Genomic DNA, 7500 nt, shown 5'->3' with positions numbered 1-7500 from the left:
CTATTCCTCTCACACTCCTCTGTCTTTCTCTCCTTCTCTGTTCCTCTAAAATATCAGGATATCTTTTCCGAGACATTCAGGCACCTGTTAAAGGTGGTAGCTCAACTTTCCAGTGCGATTCTCTCCCAGTTCCTCATGGCCAGAGGAGACACAGTGTGCGTTCCTACTGGAAGTCCCATCAAAGATCTTAGAATCGAAAGATCCCAGGAAGGACATTAATTTCTGAACAAAACGAAAATAATTTGTCTGAAATTGCAGTAGGACGTAAAACAGATTAACCAGCTTGCTGACACAGACACACACTGTTACGTGTGTGTTTAATGGCCGTTTTAGCTGTCTCTTCCCTCCTCTGTATTACACGTCAGCGTAAAGTTGTAGTGTTTGTTTATGTTACAGACCTGCTTCTAGATCCACATGGTCCTGAATGTTCCTGCCTCACATTACAGACCTGCTTCAGGCCCTGGAACAGTCAACCAGCACACCTAACACACACCTACAGAACACCTCACACACACCTACCAGAACACCTCACACTTACCTATGAAACATCTCACACACACATACTAAAGCAACCTCACACACACCTACCAAAGCACCTCACACACCTACCAGCACACCTTACACACACCTACCATAACACCTCACACACACCTACAGTGACACCTCACACACAACTACCAAAACACCTCACACACACCTACCAGAACACCTCACACTTACTTATCAACACACCTCACACACACACCTACCAGAGCACCTCACACACATTACTTGGCACCTCTTTTAAAAAATCTAAGTTTAAAAAATGAATATATTCAGTAGTGTAAGAAAACTATTGAACACATTGGGACTGATGTGGTTATGTTTGTATGAATATATGTCTACATATGTACAGCAAGGCAAGACAGTTTTATTAGTATACCACATTTTCATACTCAGAAGTGCTTTACTAAAATAAAAATATAATGAAGTAACATTTATCTTGGGCAGCTGTGGGGTTTATTAGAGGAACATCATGTTTAACACTAGAACATCATGAGTTGGTTAAAGTTGTTGACCTGTATTTACTGTTCATCTGCAGGAACAGTGAGGCACTTTATGTGATTTGAGTGAGACAGGAGTACTAATTCAGACAGACGGAGATTTTGGTCATTTGGTCTGAATAAGATAGAGACTAACTCTCCGCCACTGAAGAGAATGGAGGGAAAAAGGATCTGATTCTTATGTTCACTGAGGATTATGTATGATGGATTAATGGTGATATTCTCACTGAGGATTATGTATGATGGATTAATGGTGATATTCTCACTGAGGACTGTTATCATTTTCATTAATAACGATATTTCCACTGAGGATTACTTATGAGGGATTATTGATTATATTTTAATTGAGGATTACATATGAGGGCTTAATGATGATATTTTTGAGAACTCAAAATACCAAATCTCAAGACTTTGGGGAGGAGTGAGGCTGACCGAGACTGACCATATTAAACAATTAAAGACACAATTAAAGGCTAAAACAACAACAACTAAGGAAAGCGCTGGTACTTCCAGACACAGTGATCGCAGCCTGGCCATAGGACCAGGCCATCGTAGGCAGTCCTGCTGTCCCGAGAGGACAGACTGGGCTCCCACTGCCTCATGGGAGTGGGGGAGACGGAGTTGCACTTCCTCACTGAGTTGGTCCAATATGAACAAAACAGACCAACCCCCACTCACTGCATTAGACCTTCTGCAGCCTCTGCTGAGAGTTACGAGATCTCACTAATAAAGACAAACTGTCTCGTGTCCTGGGAGACAGATTATACAAACAATGAGATTTGTTGTTTTTTGCAGAGTAAGAGACTCAGTAACCGTCGCATCATGGATTAATGAATGCTAATGAATGATTTCACATATCATGTGCTATTTCTCCCCACTTTTTGTTCATGTAATTATGTTTCTGTGTGGACCTGAGCTGTGTGTCTATTGAATGAACTCTACACTACAAGCCTCGCACAAGTCCACGCAGGCATCCGGCAGAAATATACTAAAAGTTCAGAAAAGAAAAAATATATATACTAAAAGAAAAACACCAACTAATGCATGCAGGGCAGATTACTGTTGATTTGAACAATTTAGAACAGTTCTCTACATTTGGTTGCTTTTACATTCCTGTAATGAAAATACAATTCAGTGTGACGTATTTCAAAGCCCAGAGCAGAGCCCTAATGCCAGAACCCTCAGTCAGCTGGTACTGAGCCTGGCCACCCTACTGACCCCTAACACACAGCAGATGCAGTGCAGCACGCTGACCAAAGTCCGGTCAGAGTTACCAGATGATCAGCCAAAGCAAAGAAGCCTGTCTGGGACATGGAGACAGTGACACCACAATAAACAGAGAATATGAATTAGTGAACATCTCTACACCATCACCAGTAGAATTATGAACATATCTACACCGTCGGAGAGCAACAGCAGACACAGATCCTCACCATGTAGTTGTCTACAATCTGACTATATAATTACACACATAAGCTCTCACAGTGAGTACAAACATTCACTATGGTCAGGCCACAGAAACGTACAGATACAAACAATCCTGGCTGTTCAGAGAGAGAAGACTGTTTGGTCACTGTGAGAGTGGTGAGAAGACTGTGATCACTGTGAGAGTGGTGAGAAGACTGTGATCACTGTGAGAGTGGTGAGAAGACTGTGATCACTGTGAGAGTGGTGAGAAGACTGTGTGGTCACTGTGAGAGTGGTGAGAAGACTGTGATCACTGTGAGAGTGGTGAGAAGACTGTGTGATCACTGTTAGAGTGGTGAGAAGACTGTGTGATTACTGTGAGAGTGGTGAGAAGACTGTGATCACTGTGAGAGTGGTGAGAAGACTGTGTGATCACTGTTAGAGTGGTGAGAAGACTGTGTGATTACTGTTAGAGTGGTGAGAAGACTGTGTGATCACTGTGAGAGTGGTGAGAAGACTGTGTGGTCACTGTGAGAGTGGTGAAAAGACTGTGTGATCACTGTGAGAGTGGTGAGAAGACTGTGTGGTCACTGTGAGAGTGGTGAGAAGACTGTGATCACTGTGAGAGTGGTGAGAAGACTGTGATCACTGTGAGAGTGGTGAGAAGACTGTGTGGTCACTGTGAGAGTGGTGAGAAGACTGTGATCACTGTGAGAGTGGTGAGAAGACTGTGTGGTCACTGTGAGAGTGGTGAGAAGACTGTGTGATCACTGTGAGAGTGGTGAGAAGACTGTGTGGTCACTGTGAGAGTGGTGAGAAGACTGTGATCACTGTGAGAGTGGTGAGAAGACTGTGATCACTGTGAGAGTGGTGAGAAGACTGTGATCACTGTGAGAGTGGTGAGAAGACTGTGTGATCACTGTGAGAGTGGTGAGAAGACTGTGATCACTGTGAGAGTGGTGAGAAGACTGTGATCACTGTGAGAGTGGTGAGAAGACTGTGTGGTCACTGTGAGAGCTCTTTCTTTTCCAGTATGAAAAATTCACATTGAAAAGATTCACCAAAATTGAAGACTATACTCCCAAATTTTGAAATACAAATTTAGAAAATGTCCTTGGACAGGGAAACAAGTCCCCTCTCACAGCAAAATACATGACAACATGTTACTGCCTGAGAGACAGTGACTAACACACTCTACACTAACACACCCACCACACCTCTCACTGTACACAATTATCATCTATATCCTGTTAATATACTGCTATTATTGATTTAGTTTGATCTAGTGGTGGCTCAGTAGTTAAGGTATTGGACTAGTAATCTGAAGGTTGCCAGTTGAAGCCCCCAAACTGCCTGGTTGCCACTGTTGGGCCCCTGAGCAAGACCCTTAACCCTCAGTTACTCAAGTTGTGTTCAGTCATAATTGTAAGTGCCTTTGGATAAAAGCGTCAGCTACATGCTGTAAAAGAAGTTTGACCTAGTTTATTATCATTTATTGTAACACTAGTTTATTATCATTTATTGTAAAACTAGTTTATCATTTATTGTTATAGGTAATCTTTTTTTTTTTTTTTTTTTTTTTTTTTAGAATTTTGTTAGGTATAACGATTATCATCATTAACCTAAAAAAAATTGTTATTTCCACAGAGCATGTCTGTCATCAAACCCTATTTGCTTTGGAAAAATTGTACCTGATACAGTCATGCCATTAAAGCTACCTTTAATTGAACTGAGAGAGAGAGAGAGCAAGAGAGAGAGAGAGAGAGAGAGAGAGAGAGAGCGAGAGAGAGAGAGAGAGAGAGAGAGAGAGAGAGAGAGAGGAGCCACAACGGCATGTCTTTATGTGAGAGGTGTGGTGTTCTAGAAACAGATTCTTTACATACAGGTGTGGCAGAGAGATCTGCGTGATTTATGATGTTTCACTTGTTGTGTTGAAGAGTGTGTGGCCCCTGCACCTCGGTTCCGGCTCACAGCTGTGCCTCTATCACGCTGATGTATCTGGCCATTAGAATATGACAGTGGGAACAAAAGAGACAACTCAGTGTGATAGACAACGATGGAAGATAGATAAAGACTCACTCACTGGACAGCTGCAGACCGCCAACCCAGGTACATCCGTAGAGACTCGCTCACTGGACGGCTGCAGACCGCCAACCCAGGTACATCCGTAGAGACTCGCTCACTGGCCGGCTGCTTGCTGTGTCTCTTCCAGCAAACCACCATCTCAGTAGGGGAAACTTAAAGGGGGTGGGGGTGGGGGTGGGGTACTGTGTGCTCTCATGACACCCCCATACTCCCACCCCTCCACACCCCCAAACACCCCTCACACCTCCACACTCCTACACCTCTACACCCCTCACACCTCCACACCCCCATACTCCCACCCCTCCACACCTCCACACCTCCATACCCCACACACTGTGTGTGTGTGTGTGTGTGTGTGTGTGTGTGTGTAGATAACCAAAGCTTATGTGGACAGATGCTCTATTTAGTCTTGATCTTCTGCATAAAATTAAATTCTCACTGTCATACAGACATTCAAATGCACTCACACAGACTCACACACACACACACACACACACACACAGACTCACACACACACACAAACACACACACGCGCACACACACGCACACACACGCGCACACACATGCACACACACACGCACGCACACACACACACACACACACACACACACACACACACACATACAGATTAATCAGCAGAGATCCATGCAAAGTTCAGTATTTGTAAAAGTAACAGAATTTACATGTCTTCTGAGGTCTGGAAAATCTTATGTAAGGTCCCACATGTCCTACATATCCGTAATTCCCTATGGTCTCTCTCTTTGTCTCTCTCTCTCTCTGTTTCTGCCTCTCTCTCTCAGGCTTTCTCTTTTTGAGGAACCCTTAAAGGTTTTCTCTGAATTAAAAGAATCTGAGAAAGAGAGAGTGACACACACACACACACAGGATATGTAATATGTGTGTTTGAGGGGGGGTGAGAGAGCGATAGAGAGGGACTTATGCAAAAAATGTATGTGTGCTTCATTCTTACATGCTTTCTGTTCAGGTCCAGGACCCCCTGGGTTCATCCCAGGGTCACGAACATCAGCGCTCGAGCTTTGGGGCCTTTCACTGATGACGGAACAAGCTGCTTGAATCTGGTATCAATCACCTGCTCTCCTGGCCTGTTTGTGGGACACACACGCACACACACACACGCACGCGTGTTTCTGATATTCGGTCTTACACTAACACTCTCTGTGGGGGAGGTGACTTCACTTACACTGGAGTTTGCCGCTCTGATTATCTGACTTTGTTGGGTGTGATATCGTAATTCTTCTCAGTGGAGGATCAAGTCAAAGAGAGAGAAAACGAGAGAAAGAGTGAGAAAGCGAGTGAGAGAGCGAGTGAGCGAGCGGGAGAGAGAGAGAGAGAGAAAGAGAAAGAGAGAGAGAGAGAGAGAGGCATATAATGAAGCTGAGGGGTTAAACATTGCCCTGAAGGAGGCAAAGTGGTGGCATGAGGAACAGAGAAGGGGCCAAATGGGGGAGGAATACGTAACGAGTGACGTCAGTCTGTCACCTCCATGCAGACAGACCTCACATACTCACACACGCTCTCTAGCTTTCTTTCTCTCTCTCTGTCCCTCGCTCTGCTGAGCTACAGCTCGTTATCCCCAGGCGGACACAGACCAGGCCACACACTCTTGACTCTGCGCTCCATCCAGCTGGTTACCTAGCAGCACCCGGACGTAGTCTGGCGTGCGCGGTTTCTTGCGACGGTGGCTGACAGCCTAAGGCACTGCACTGTAGCACCATCATGCTGCAAATCGGAAACAAAGAAGAGCAAAACGCTGCCGCTAGAAGCCAAACTGTACACACTGTCACATGTCAGAATGACTGACTGCATCTTTCAAGCCCGTAACAGTGTTTGTTGCTGACTACACACTGACCGTGTAAACAGGAGCAGGAGTGACTGCGTGATGGGATGATGTGGTGTGTCTTCACTAACCCCCTCAAGGTCACACACACACACACACACACACACACACACACGTGCAAGCTGGACCTACTGACACGTGTCCTTCATGACAGAACTTTCATCCCAAAATAACGATGACAGAAGGGAACAGGCAGACAAACGCCGCACGGATCTGGATTCCACGAGTGTGCAGAATCCACCCCGAAGGCACTGATTATAGGCGATGTAACATCGCCCGTAGACACAGAACAACTGCTGTGGAATCACCTCTTTCTCCAGAGACATCAGTCATTTCTAACCCTAGCGAATCACAGCCTAGCGGGTCAGCGACTAGGTCAGGCCCGGGAGTTCTATTGGAAGGCCAGCGCTACAGCGGGAGGTTAGCAACCCAGCCAAAAGGCACATGGCGGGAAAGACGAGTCCGGCTGAGATCCGCAACCTCAAACAAAGACACAGACGCTCCTTCAGTCATGTGGGGGGGATTTGTCAATTAAAATTAATTACAATTAATTACATAAAAAAAAGATAAATACATGATATTATGTGACAATAAATAAATTATATTAAAATAAAAAGTGAATATTTAAATGAATCTAGTTAATAATTCATGTAATTATTTAAGTATAAACATATGTATATATTTATTTAGTGATTTATTTCTCTGATTGCTCTCAGGAACATGAAACAAGCCTTATGATATAAATGAAGTCTTTCAAGAATGAATAAGAAATAACATTTAGCAATAAGGTAGCCAGCTATGTGGACAGGAACAGCATTAGGAGTGTGGATGGTTATAGATGCTTGTCTCACATGTGTATCACATGTGTTTCCCATGCACATGCATGCGCTGATGGGCTGAAGGTGTGTTGTGTAAGCGTAGCTGCTTCTCTGAGTCATTCTGGGTGTTTTTTTCTTAGCACTCCCGTGGCCCACCCAACAAACGGTTCTCCACACACACACTTGCTCGTACTGGGACTCTGTGTTCAGTGGCACCTGCTACAGGAGGGTCTTCTGAAGATGTTTTGTTTGTTCTGATGATGTTTTGTTTGTGTGTTGATGGGTGACA

The sequence above is a fragment of the Electrophorus electricus genome, chromosome 7 (assembly GCF_041902795.1).
Source record: "Electrophorus electricus isolate QZ-2024a chromosome 7, ASM4190279v1, whole genome shotgun sequence".
NCBI classification, from domain to species: Eukaryota; Metazoa; Chordata; class Actinopteri; order Gymnotiformes; family Gymnotidae; genus Electrophorus; species Electrophorus electricus.
The sequence above is the reverse complement of the archived record's forward strand: the minus strand, read 5'-3'. Positions refer to the sequence as shown.